The sequence below is a fragment of the Scleropages formosus genome, chromosome 16, assembly GCF_900964775.1.
Source record: "Scleropages formosus chromosome 16, fSclFor1.1, whole genome shotgun sequence".
In the NCBI taxonomy this organism is placed as follows: Eukaryota; Metazoa; Chordata; class Actinopteri; order Osteoglossiformes; family Osteoglossidae; genus Scleropages; species Scleropages formosus.
This window is the reverse complement of record NC_041821.1, coordinates 21,537,216-21,549,800: the sequence shown is the minus strand read 5'-3', so window position 1 is coordinate 21,549,800 and position 12,585 is coordinate 21,537,216.

Here is a 12,585-nt window from a genome sequence, read left to right as displayed (position 1 = left end):
CGCTGCTGCGGTCCGCTCGCGTTCCTTCACTCAGCAGGTGCGACCGCGACAGCGCTCCAGAGTCCCTTCGCGTCGAGATGTGATTTGATTGTGACCCCAGGGCCAGTTCTGGACCATGCGGCAACTGGGGGGGAAACTCTTTCCTTCCTTCAGTCATTTCGAAACTTGTTCCAGTAATTTCACTTCTGCTTCGCCTCTTTTGGTCCCTAATGGTCACGCATCGCAGCGCTGACCAATCACAACCGCCTCCTTTATCGTTCCTCTTCATCGCTCCTACTATTGTTATTAATACAGTAGCAGCACTGGTGTCAGTATCCCTGAGGGCCAGCAGGTGGCGTAGTGGTGTAGCCGCATAACTTGAAGGGTTCCTGTCCAACCCCCTCCTGCTGCAGTACCCTTGCTCAAGGTGCTTACGCTGAATTGCGGATAGTGGGTCGCATAGTGGTTGGAACTGCTGTCTTTGGACCCAAAGATTGCAGGTTTGAATCCCACCTCTGGCTGTAGTACCCTTGAGCAAGGTCCCTACTCTAAAACTGATCCAGTAAAATGAGCCAGCTGTGTAAATGAGTAACTTGTAAATAAACTGAAACATTAAATTTAATAATAAATTGTAAGTGTCTTAACATTAAAAGTTGCTTTGGAGGAAAGCCTCCGCTAAATTAATAAATGTAAAGTGACACATTAAGGATACCGTGAGCTGTAAAGGGCAGGAAGCTGGAAAGTTTCATTTTATAACATTGTAAGTGACCTTGAATCAAGATTTTAGGTACGTAAAGAGTAGTGTTCATATGGGCAGCTGTCTTTTTCAGTCCGGAGTGATTTCTGATGTATTTCACATGTATCAGTCCAGGATATCTTCCTCAATGGCAACACAGCAAGGAGTGAGACTCAAACCCACAACCTTCATGGTACAAGTGAACTTTTACACCAGCTGTTTCCTAATCAAAAGTCCAAGGTCAATTCACACACAGGCTAAATCCACTTGTCCCAAGCAGGGGTCATGGCAAACCAGAGACTAACCCAGCAACACAGGGCACAGGGCTGGAGTTGGAGGGGACACAACCAGGATGGGATGCCAGTTCATTGCAGGGCACCCCAAGCAGGACTTGAATCCCAGACTCACTGGAGAGCAGGACCGGGTCAAACCTGCTGCGCCACTGCGCGACCTCAAATTCAGGTTCCTTCATTAAAACTGGACTTCATTTTCATGTTAAACATTTAAGCAGAAAAATGTATGTGCACTATTAATTGCAGGCAATTATTTACAATTAAGGGAGGCACGGTGGGGCAGTGGGTTTGGCTGGGTCCTGCTCTCCAGTCTGGGGTTTGAGTCCTGCTTGGGGTGCCTTGTGACAGAGTTGCATCCGTCCTGGGTGCGTCCCCTCCCCCTCCAGCCTTGCGCCCTGTGTTGCCAGGTTAGGCTCCGGCTCACTGCAACCCTGTTTGGGACAAGCAGCTTCAGACAGCGTGTGTGCGTGTGTGCATGTGTGTATTTACAATTATTATTAATGGCGAAAGATCCGCCTGGAAATGCTTAAGGCCCTGGATGTTGCACGGCTGTCATGGTTGACACACCTCTGCAATGTTGCATGGACCTCGGGGACAGTGCCCTTGGACCGGCAAACTGGGGTGGTGGTCCCTATCTTTAAGAAAGGGGACCGGAGAGTGTGTGCCAACTATCGGGGCATCACACTTCTCAGCCTCCCTGGGAAAGTCTATGTCGGGGTGCTGGAGAGGAGGCTCCGGCCGATAGTTGAACCTCAGATTGAAGAGGAACAATGCGGATTCCGCCCTGGCCGTGGAACAGTGGACCAGCTTTTTACCCTCTCACAGATCATTGAAAGGGCATGGGAATTTGCTAATCCAGTCTACATGTGTTTTGTGGACTTGGAGAAGGCCTATGACCATGTTCCCCGGGAAATTCTGTGGGAGGTGCTTCAGGAGTAAGGGGCTACCGAGGCCACTACTGCGGGCCATTCGGTCCTTGTACATACGGAGCGAAAGCTGTGTCCGTATACTCGGCATTAAGTCAGGCCTGTTCAGTGTGGGTGTTGAACTCCGGCAAGGTTGTGCCTTGTCTCCACTCCTGTTTGTGGTTTTCATGGGCAGGATATCAAGGCGCAGTTGAGGTCAGGAGGGCATTCTTGTGTGGGAGTCGGAAGGTGACGTCTCTGCTTTTTGCAGATGATGTTGTCCTTTTAGCACCGTCACATGACTGCCTCCAGCACGCACTGGAAAGGTTTGCAGCCGAGTATGAAGCAGCTGGTATGAGAATCAGCACCTCCAAGTCTGAGTCCATGGTTCTCTCACGGAAAAGGATGGTATGCCCCCTCCAGGTAAGGGGAGAGTTTTTGCCCCAGGTGGAGGAGTTCAAGTATCTTGGGGTCTTGTTCACGAGTGAGAGAAGAAGGGAGCGTGAGATCGGCCACAGACTGGGAGCAGCGGCAGCAGGAATGCGGTCGCTGTACCGGACTGTAGTGGTGAAGGGGGAGCTGAGCCATAAGGCGAAGCTCTCCATTTACCAGTCGATCTACATCCCTACCCTGACCTATGGTCATCAACTCTGGGTGATGACCGAAAGAATAAGATCGCGGATACAAGCGGCCGAAATGAGTTTTCTCCACAGGGTGCTGGGACTCACTCTCCGTGACAGGGTGAGGAGTTCGGACATCCAGGAGGAGCTCAGAGTAGAGCCGCTACTCCTTCACATTGAGAGGAACCAGTTGAGGTGGTTCGGGCATCTGATAAGGATGCCCCCTGGACGCCTCCCTTTGGAGGTATACCGGGCACGGCCAACTGGGACGAGGCCCCGAGGTCGGCCCAGGACTCGCTGGAGGGATTATATCTCACAGTTGGCCTGGGAATGGCTGGGGATCCCCCAGGTTGAGCTGGAAGAAGTTGCGGGGGACAGGGGCGGCTGGGCCTCTCTGCTCTCCCTGCTGCCACCGCGACCTTTTTAGGACAAGCGGGACAGAAGACGGATGGATGGATTAATGGCGAAAGAGACTTTTTTTATGGAGATACAGTATCCTTCTTTGAGAAATGTGCTGTCAGAATATTTCCACAGTTAAGTCAGAGACATTGACTGCAAATAAAATTGGTCTTGGCAAACATTTTAAATTCTAATAAAAGAGTATTTACAAAAGCACTGGACAGAGCTATGTCCTTAAGCAAAGCCTATGGCCTTGTACCTGTCAGGAAGTCTTTATTTTTGTCTTTATCAGGCCAAATCCTCTGGAACTGGACAGGAAGCATTTAACCACCAATGCTATGCTGCCAGTCGAGCTCTGCTAGTGAAACCTGCTGTGTGTTACTGGCAAACTTTTATGTAACAGGTGGGGGATTAGAGGAAGTGTTCCTTGTTATGAGTGGAATTGAACCCTGGGTTTACCGTGCCATTAAAAATCAGGGGGATTGTTGATGGAGATGTCTAACTATTGCAAGATTTCAGCTTTGGTTTCCTACACTGTGGGCTAATACAGGATGATACTGTAATAATTACATCTGAAAAAATATATATGAAGGGGGTGTGGTGGCACAATTGGTTTGACCGGGTCCTGCTTTCCGGTGGGTCTGAGGTTCGAGTCCCGCTTGGGGTGCCTTGCGACGGATTGACATCCTGTCCTGGGTGTGTCCCCTCCTCCTCCAGCCTTGCACCTTGTGTTGCCAGGTTAGGCTCTGGCTCACCGTGGCCCCACATGGGACAAGCGGTTTTCAGACAATGTGTGTGTGTGTGAATATATATGTCATTGAAGAATAATGTTAGCTTTTAAGGCTGATGAGGATAAGTAGCATTAATATACACATTACAGTCGCATTTCAATTTTGTGTGCCACATGCAGAGCTGATTTATGACGTCTTATTTATGACGTCTTTCTAATTCCCCTTGAGAGTTTCATGAGTTTTCTTCATTTTTCAGTCAAGAACAATAATAACATGATTGTGTTTAAATGTGGTGAATAGTCCATGAGAGCACTGCGGATAAAAGCATGCCTGTTAGTGTTCTCCGTGCACAGTGTGGATCACACATGGCAACACTGCTTCCACACGTCTGCTGTCAGTACTGCAGCTAGACTGCTGAATTCAAAATTTAGGGGATACTTTTGACCAAAGGTAGCTTATAATGTTACACATTCAACATTTGCCCTTCTAAATGATTTACCCATTTATACACCGTTGTATTTTTGCTGTGTCAATTTAGGATCAACACCACGATCATTGGTACTACAAGGCAGCAACCTGTAACAGCCACACTACGTATAACCCTTAAAGGCTTACTGAACTATTAAACATCAAGCGCCTTGAAAATGATTTGAGTTTATCTTCTTTTTTCATTTCAAATTCAGCAGTGGAATTTCGCATTCGGTCAAGTTACACAGTTCACATTTGCATTTATTCGTTTAGCGGGACTCGAACCCCCAACCCACTGGAGAGCAGGACCCGGTCCAATCCGCTGCACCACCATGCCCCCCGTTTGTTAACAAACACTGGATTTTAATTGACTACAAATGAGCCTAACCCTAACCTTAAGCCTACTGACTGCAGGGTAGACGATACCTGTGGCCTCGGGTTTTTTTTTTGCTTGCTTTATGTCTCTACCCTGAGAGATCTTCTTCCTGCCAGTCATTTTCCCACAGCCCTCCTCAGTGTATTTTGTCTGTTGCATTTCCTAGTTTCCAGTCGTCACCCCACGAGCTGTCTCTAGTTCTACTTCCTATGAGTCGCTTTCTCTTTGCCTTCACATCACCTACTTGCCCTCTGCAAGTCTGAATCATACCTGAGCACTGGAGCACTGAGTCCAACCAGATGACCCCCATGTGGCCAACGAAATATCAGTGCGGCCAACCAAATATCAGTGCCTTCTATGATGACCGGGGAATGCAACAAAAATTAGGGATCTGACTGAACTCTGGCACCAGCACTGCTTCTTCTCTGTGCTGGTACTCTCACCTTGAATGAACCTCACTGTGTGTTGAGGGTATCACCCTCCTATATGACTCCAAACCCTCTTGCTGCTTTGTTCATTCATTTCACTGCCATGAAGTTTTCATATTTGCTTGATATCTTGCTTGTCATTTATCATTTATCCTCTCCCAGTTTTGCCTGAGAACTTTCTAGATGCGCCTGACTTTCTCTCTTCAGTCTCATTCTGTGACCTGGTCATTCGTTTTGAATCTCCCAACTTGACTGCCACCGTTATTCCTTATTTTCCCTTTCGGACTGAGCCAAACGGTGTGAAAATAAGCAGAAATGTAAATATATAGTACTGTGCAAAAGTTTTTGGAACTTAGATGTTTCACAAAAATATTTGTTTTAGAATGGTTATTTAATGTCTTCTGCATTTGTGTCAATGGGAAAGAGCATACTTTAGATTTCCAAGCATTCCTTTTGCAAAAAGATACAGTATTACAGTAAGGGTTTTGTATTTCTTGGAAGGTGATCAGGAATCGTCAAGATTTGGATAAATTTTTATGCAGCTACTCGTGTGACGGACATTTGTTCATATGGTGGAAAGCAACTAATTTTACTTAAGAATCACGTGTCTGCATCCAAGTCTCTCTTTTTGCTAATGTGATGCACATATTGTATTTTCTGTTTTCTATTTTCTCTTTTCATAATATATTTGAAAAATTTCAGTCTGGTTTCTGCACAGGTCACAGCACTGAAACGGCACTCACACATGTTGTTAATGATATTCTCATCTCCGCTAATGCTGGTCATATCTCTGTTATGTTACTGGACTCGAGTGCTGCGTTTGATACTGTAGACCATAGTATAGACTTGAAAACCCAAGTGAAATCGTTGCATTGGCTCCTGGTTACACTTAGAGTTGATCTTCTGACCTATACCTCTGCTTCGGCTTATCTTTGTGAGATTATTTGATTCTTACATTCCAAGACGATATCTTCGTTCACTGGATGCAGGTTACCTTAAATTACCTGTGATCAACAAGACCTCGGTAGGAGGTCGCACCTTTAGCTATAGAAAACCTAAACTGTGGAATAGTCTACCAGTTACTGTCAGAAATGCCTCGTCTGTCTCAGTCTTTAAATCCGGACTCAAAATTTACATGTTGACTTGAGCATATCACTAAGAAATGTAATTCCACTTGGCTGTGCTTCTGTTCTTCCCACCTATGTATCAAAATGTATTCAATTTATTTATTTCAGTTATAAAACACTTTCTTCTTGTTGAGCATTGTTCCCTTACAATGACCTGAGAAGGCCGGCCGGCCGTTACAGAAGCACTCAGTGCTGACTGAAGAAAGTGAGGAACTACCATGATGGACGAGACATACCTTGCTGAACTGGGAAACCAAACTACCATACAGCAACAATGCCATTATTACCTCTAAACTGATGTCGAAGTCTTATTTAATCTAGAATGCCCAGGAGGGGTGGGTAGCAATTGGCACTTGGACCCTCAGATGGTTTTTTTTTTCTTCGCTTGACTTTCAGTGCGGAGTTTTTTTGGTTCCTTTCCTCTGTGGCCGGTAGGCATACTTATAGCTTTAATAAATACACTGGTAATGAGTAACGCTAGTCTGCAATCAAGTTATTTTTGTTTATTTGCTATATGTATTTGCTTCTATGCCCTTTTGCCTTTGTTCAGCACTCTGTCACATTGTGAGAAGACACACACACACACACACACACACACACACACACACATCATCTGAAACCACTTGTCCCATACGGGGTTGCAGGGAGCCAGAGCCTAACCCAGCAACACAGGGCAAAAGGCTGGAGGGGGAGGGGACACACCCAGGAGAGGATGTCAGTCCATCCCAAGGCACCCCAAGCGGGACTCGAACCCCAGACCCACCGGAGAGCAGGACCCGGTCCAACCCACTGTGCCTCCGCAGCCCCCAGCATTGTGAGAAGAGCGCTCTATAAAATAAATTGAATTGAACTGAACTGAATGTACATCGTTTTGGAGAAGAGCATCTGCTAAAGGAATATATGTAAATGTAAAATGGGTAAATCATTGTAATCATTGCTTAATGTTGCCAGCTGCTTTGGAGAAAAATGAATGGATAGTAATAAAGACACAAAGCAGGCCAGTATGTAAATTGGTTTATTGCCATAAGAGCACTGAGAACACACATCATTTGCCTCATCAGTCAAGCACTGTGAAACAGTGACCTAGGAGTCTTCAAGAAAATAAAGATTCACAATGCATTTACCTTTTCACATTTGCAAGGAAACATAAGAATAAGATGACATTGGTTTATTCAAAACTATCATATCAACTTGACATTCTAAGTATTCTCAGATTATTTTCTTCAGAAGTCTATAACATCTCATTTATAGTATTTTTCATATATATACAACATCATTAAAACATTTTCAGTGATAAAGTTCTTAAAATATATACATAGAAGATAGTAAAATTATTCTCCCATCTGGTCAACACAAAACATGCAAACTACACTTTATATTCTGTTCCCTTGTGTTCCTCAATATATCTGCAGTAAAATATTTGATTTGACTTATAAATCTCTTAAGAGAAATCTCTGCAAGAACAACATTTTCTATAATACACACTATAATACATCTATAATTTGGGTTTTAAGGTAGATATAAAAGGAGAAAAATATCAGTTACCTCGAGCAAAAAGTAGTCTGTCCCGGTTTAAAACGGCCACAGATTCTCCCCAAATGCATGTCTGGAAACATACAAATGAGCCCTGAATATCTCTCGAAACACCTCCAACTCCCGAAGATGTGCGTTACGTTTTCTGGGGATTTAAATGAAATAACATGTACGAGACATTTAGGCCTTGATCTTGTGTAATTCATGGGTTTGTGTGGAGCTCCCCAAGTCCTCAGCACTCTGTAGTGCTCTTCACTGCATCACACACAGGGTGACAAGGTCACTCATGCGTAAGGAGCGTTCCCACAGTAAAGCACAGTGAAACATCAGATCCTCGCAGAAGAACGCGACCCCCGAGCGGAAACCTATACCATGGCACACTCGGGTAACTAAAACATGTAAAACGGTGTAATACTTACTAAATACATGTATTGTTTGTTACAGCCTCAGTGCCACCTTCTTAAAAATACATTGGGTTTCCAAGGGGTTATATAAATTTCTAATTCATTTTTACAAGTTACCCAAAAGGGACTGTGCAATTTAAATAGATATTTCCAGAAAACTGTATGTTAAAATGCTTAGAAGAGAAGGCAATATGCAACGTCTTAAATGTACGTATACCGAAAAAGAGATTATATTTAACCCAGTTGAAACAAGTGTGTTCACCCTAGTGTCAAACGGAGTCCTTAAAATAGTCATTACAACAACTAAAGTACTTTTAAATCTTAAACAAATAATGTTTTTTCAAGCTGAAAAACTTAAAATGCTGTGTAACTAATGACAAAAAGTCACTGCATTCAAGTCATCACAACAATGGTTACGGGTAACATGCAGGAAGAATGAAGGTGTTGATTTTTAACTTCCCTAGAATGCTGATAATTTCTATATTCATGTATGTGATTTTAAATGCTGTTACACATTTCTTTGAAAGCATGTTCTTAACTCAATTGGCTGATTTGTCAGTAACAAGCAATGACACAGTAAAGCTTTATATCCTTGTGAATCTTATTATTCACAGAATTTAACTGCCCCCGTTATATTTTTATTTATCCAAGGACAGAATTCCTTTGCATAATCTTATGTCTTGGCTCTAGTTGCACTGTCTAAAGGGAAGAAAAATGTATTTAAACATTTTAAATAGTCCCAGAAATAACAAAATATACTTTGGCATGTATTGTGGTAACAGGGGGGACATGGTGGTGCGGCGGGTTCAGCTGTGTGGCGAGTCTGGGGTTCGAGCCCTGCTTGGGGTGCCTTGCGACGGACTGGCGTCCTGTCCTGGGTATGTCCCCTACCCCCTCGACCTTGCGCCCTGTGTTGCCGGGCACGGCTCTGGCTTGCCCCAACCCCACTCGGGACAAGTGGTTGTTAACAATGGATGGATGGATGTTTAATTCCATGTGATGTCTTTTTTAAAAACATATACAATAAATGTATTATTGATAATACAACATGTATTTTTAAAATTATGCAGTTTGTTTTTTTTCTAAATATTTTACATAAGTTCTTGAAATGTATCTCAAATATATCTCTGTTCCATATGAGGGCTCTGTTCAGCTGTGGTTTCAGCAAGTGAATATTTCACAACATTGCTTGACCTTTAGCAAAGGTCATTTTACTGATGTCAATGTGGCAAAATCCAAATTTAAAACCAAACAATCCAAAGGACTTCCTTGGGTATAAAAATGGAAACCCCAGGAGTACGGTGCAACCTGAATCTCAATATGACATGAACAGATACACTAACACAAATGGTTCAGCTGTAATACTGCTGGAAACATGCACTGACAGACAAAAGTAACGGATGTACTGTACCCATAATCTCCCATTGTTGTATTTTTTAATATTAATAAATTCTTAATTCACCATGCAAATAAAACCTTTTTCTGACCAAAATGTGAGTCCCCACACAGCCTATAGAACTGGTCATTCCAAAGGAACAGATGCAAAAAATACCTAAATAATTTTTAAGAAAAATGAAATTACCAAACATATACAGATAGTCTTTATATGATTATATATGCTTCTTTGTACATGATTTTATATACATAAACAATGACACACCTTGTGAATGTCAGAAATTATACTTAAAATATGCTTGCGCAAGACGAGGAGATGAAAAATAAATAAAACTTTTCTGAATAGTTATATACAGATAATTTAACCATGAAATGTCAGTGTTTAGTTGCACCATTGTGAACAATGCAAAAAGCAAGGCTGTCAGAGCCAAAAATTCTTAATAAGTGGTCATAACATATGGAATTAATAGTTCAATTTATTTTAAAATAAAAAAAAAAAAAAAAAAAAAAAATCCTGCCAAAAACTAAATTCCTAACTGAAGGTCAATTCATTTTTCAATTTCTGGTACAATATAAGCCTATTTCGTAAGAGTTCCACATAAAGCTTAGACCATTTTCTAACCTGTTATACTGTAACAATTGGCAATAATTTTGTCTACAACAGAACTGAAAGATAAGCAATTAGGAGGATGCAACAATAATTAGAAACATAATGCAGAAACAAGATTATTTATATTTGAGTATTAAATATTTTTAGGTGGTATGCAGAAAATGTTTCCACTTTTCCAATGGGCCCTTTTGGTTAGTTCATAGTGCTCTTTCCTGGGTTAACAGCAATAGTAACTCATTGAATTGAAATTACCGCCATGGTCTTTAGTAGCAATACTAAGACGTAAATAATCTGACTGCATATTACCAAATTAATTGATGAGAAAACAGTTTCTGCAATTTGCTTCATTATGAAGCTCTGTGCTTTTCTGTTTGACAGTAAAATACTGCGTGAAGCAATAATTCCAATAATCTTAACCTGAAATGAGAGAGTTTTGGAAACATCACAACAGATGAGTGGAACAAAGCTAAATCCGGTTAAGTGGACGAGAAATTAAAAAAATGGCGCTATGCACGGTTCTGCTAATTATTGCTAACTGCTATGATCTGAACTTTATTATGGCAATCGGTTATCAGCTGATACGTGTCAGGTATAAATACATAAAATTTTGTCTTTCCTAAAAAAAAGGGGGAGTTGTAAAGCATTTCCTAAAGTCTATTTGACATTTCAGATATTTGGATATCCTTTAAATGTGATCAGTGAAAACATGAAGAATTGAGAACTAGATCACTTTTCACAGAACAAGGGAGGAACATATCGTGTTGGAGATTCCCCATGCAAAAGCTTATCCTAAAAAAGACACAAAGCAATATATATTAATCCAGTATTAAAAATACTATAAAGGAGTCAAGGAGAATCTTTTAAAAGCACAAACTACCACTGAGCAAAAAACATTTCTAAATTTTGCATTACAAAATACGTCTAAAATAATTAAGTACATTTCTACCATTTAGAAAATTTACAGTGAGCAAACCATCTTACGCCAAACTCCCCCCCCTGTAATGTGCTGACGGACTACAAAACGAACCTCTCTGAAATTATAGTTCCAGGTTTTCTGTACAGCCAATACATAGAACAAATATCCAGATTTCATTTACTGGAAGAAATCATTTCATACTAAAAAGTAGTCCTTTACCTTAGGGATATGTGCATCCATAAATAATCGTTTCTGTGTTTCTCTTGGTAACAAACCCGTTGGATGCAGAGGTGTTTGTTCCTTTGAGAGTTTCTTTTCAAAGGAGGAGTTTGTGTTGCTGAAGAGCAAGTGGAAACTCCAGCGGGGTGATAGGTTTTCCAGCACACCTAACAGGACGGAGAAGGAGCCCTTCCCAAAGCCCTGCTTCTGGGAACCGGTCTGCTTTCACGCAGCCCACGCGGGACACCCTGCTGGCCGAAGACAAAGGGTTCAGCTCCCAGCATCGAGTGCCGCAGCCATGCGGATTCCCTGCACCCACAGTAATCCCTTCTGTGATATCGTTTCAGAAATGATAAATAATGCCCCACAGCAGATATTACAGCAAAGCCTTGCCTCTGTTTTCCTTCGTCAAAACCGACACTCAACAGAGCACGCTCTTGAAAAAGTAGTTCACCGCCACCCTTGCGTTATCTGGGACAGCAGAGATTCCGCCGCTCCCTGAAATGCCATAAAAGAGCGATTTTGTTAGAAGCGGCTGCTGAACAGGCAGGAACGGAGACCGAACAGTGGATGCCCTAGAAAAGAGTTGCATAAAAAGCTCTGTACAGTAAAGTGACAGTGCTAGACCAAAACTCCAGAGTGATCGCCTCTGATCTCCTCTTTGGGACAACTTTGTGTGGATCAATTCATTTTTGTAAGAAAAAAATTAAAAGCATTATATTTATATATATATACGTATATGTATACATATATATATAAATAGTGTTCAAATAAATTAATAAATATTGTGCCTCCTGATGAGGCAAGGAAAACAAAACACAAGCAAGAAAACAAAACTATACTATTGGCCTTGGCACCTTGTTGTCGTCAGCAGCGCAGAGGCCGTTGACAAGCCTTTTGAAAAATAAAGTCCATTACGGTCACATAAGTATCAACTCAGAACGCCAAAGTGACCATGACCGGAGCGAGTCGTCGTTTTCTCACGCAAACAGCCCCATGCGATTGTTACGAGCTTCGGCGGACAGAGATCTCATGTTTGTTTGCCAGCGGAATAGGCTTCATGTAGAGAGAACCGGGATACCTGTACCTGGGATACACCTGGTAACCTGGCCCACCTGCAGAGACAGGTGAGCTCGGAGTAGGAGGGGCCAAACCCTCATGACGGATGAGAGGGAGCTCATAGCTGCTTCAGGCGCATCAGTCCTCTCTGTCAAACATACAGGTCGGGTCACCTGTACCTTTGACTTCTTTACAAATGCATTCTATTCAGCAGAACATAAAAAAAGAAAAAAAATCATAGTGTTCAATAACCAAAAGTCATCATCCTCTTCATCTTCCTGATCATGATAATTAAGTAGACCATTATTTTCTGACTGGCTTTCCCTCAGCCAGTTAGCAGCTAAAAAAATGACTTGCAAAATATATTAGTGATAATGATGGTTCAAT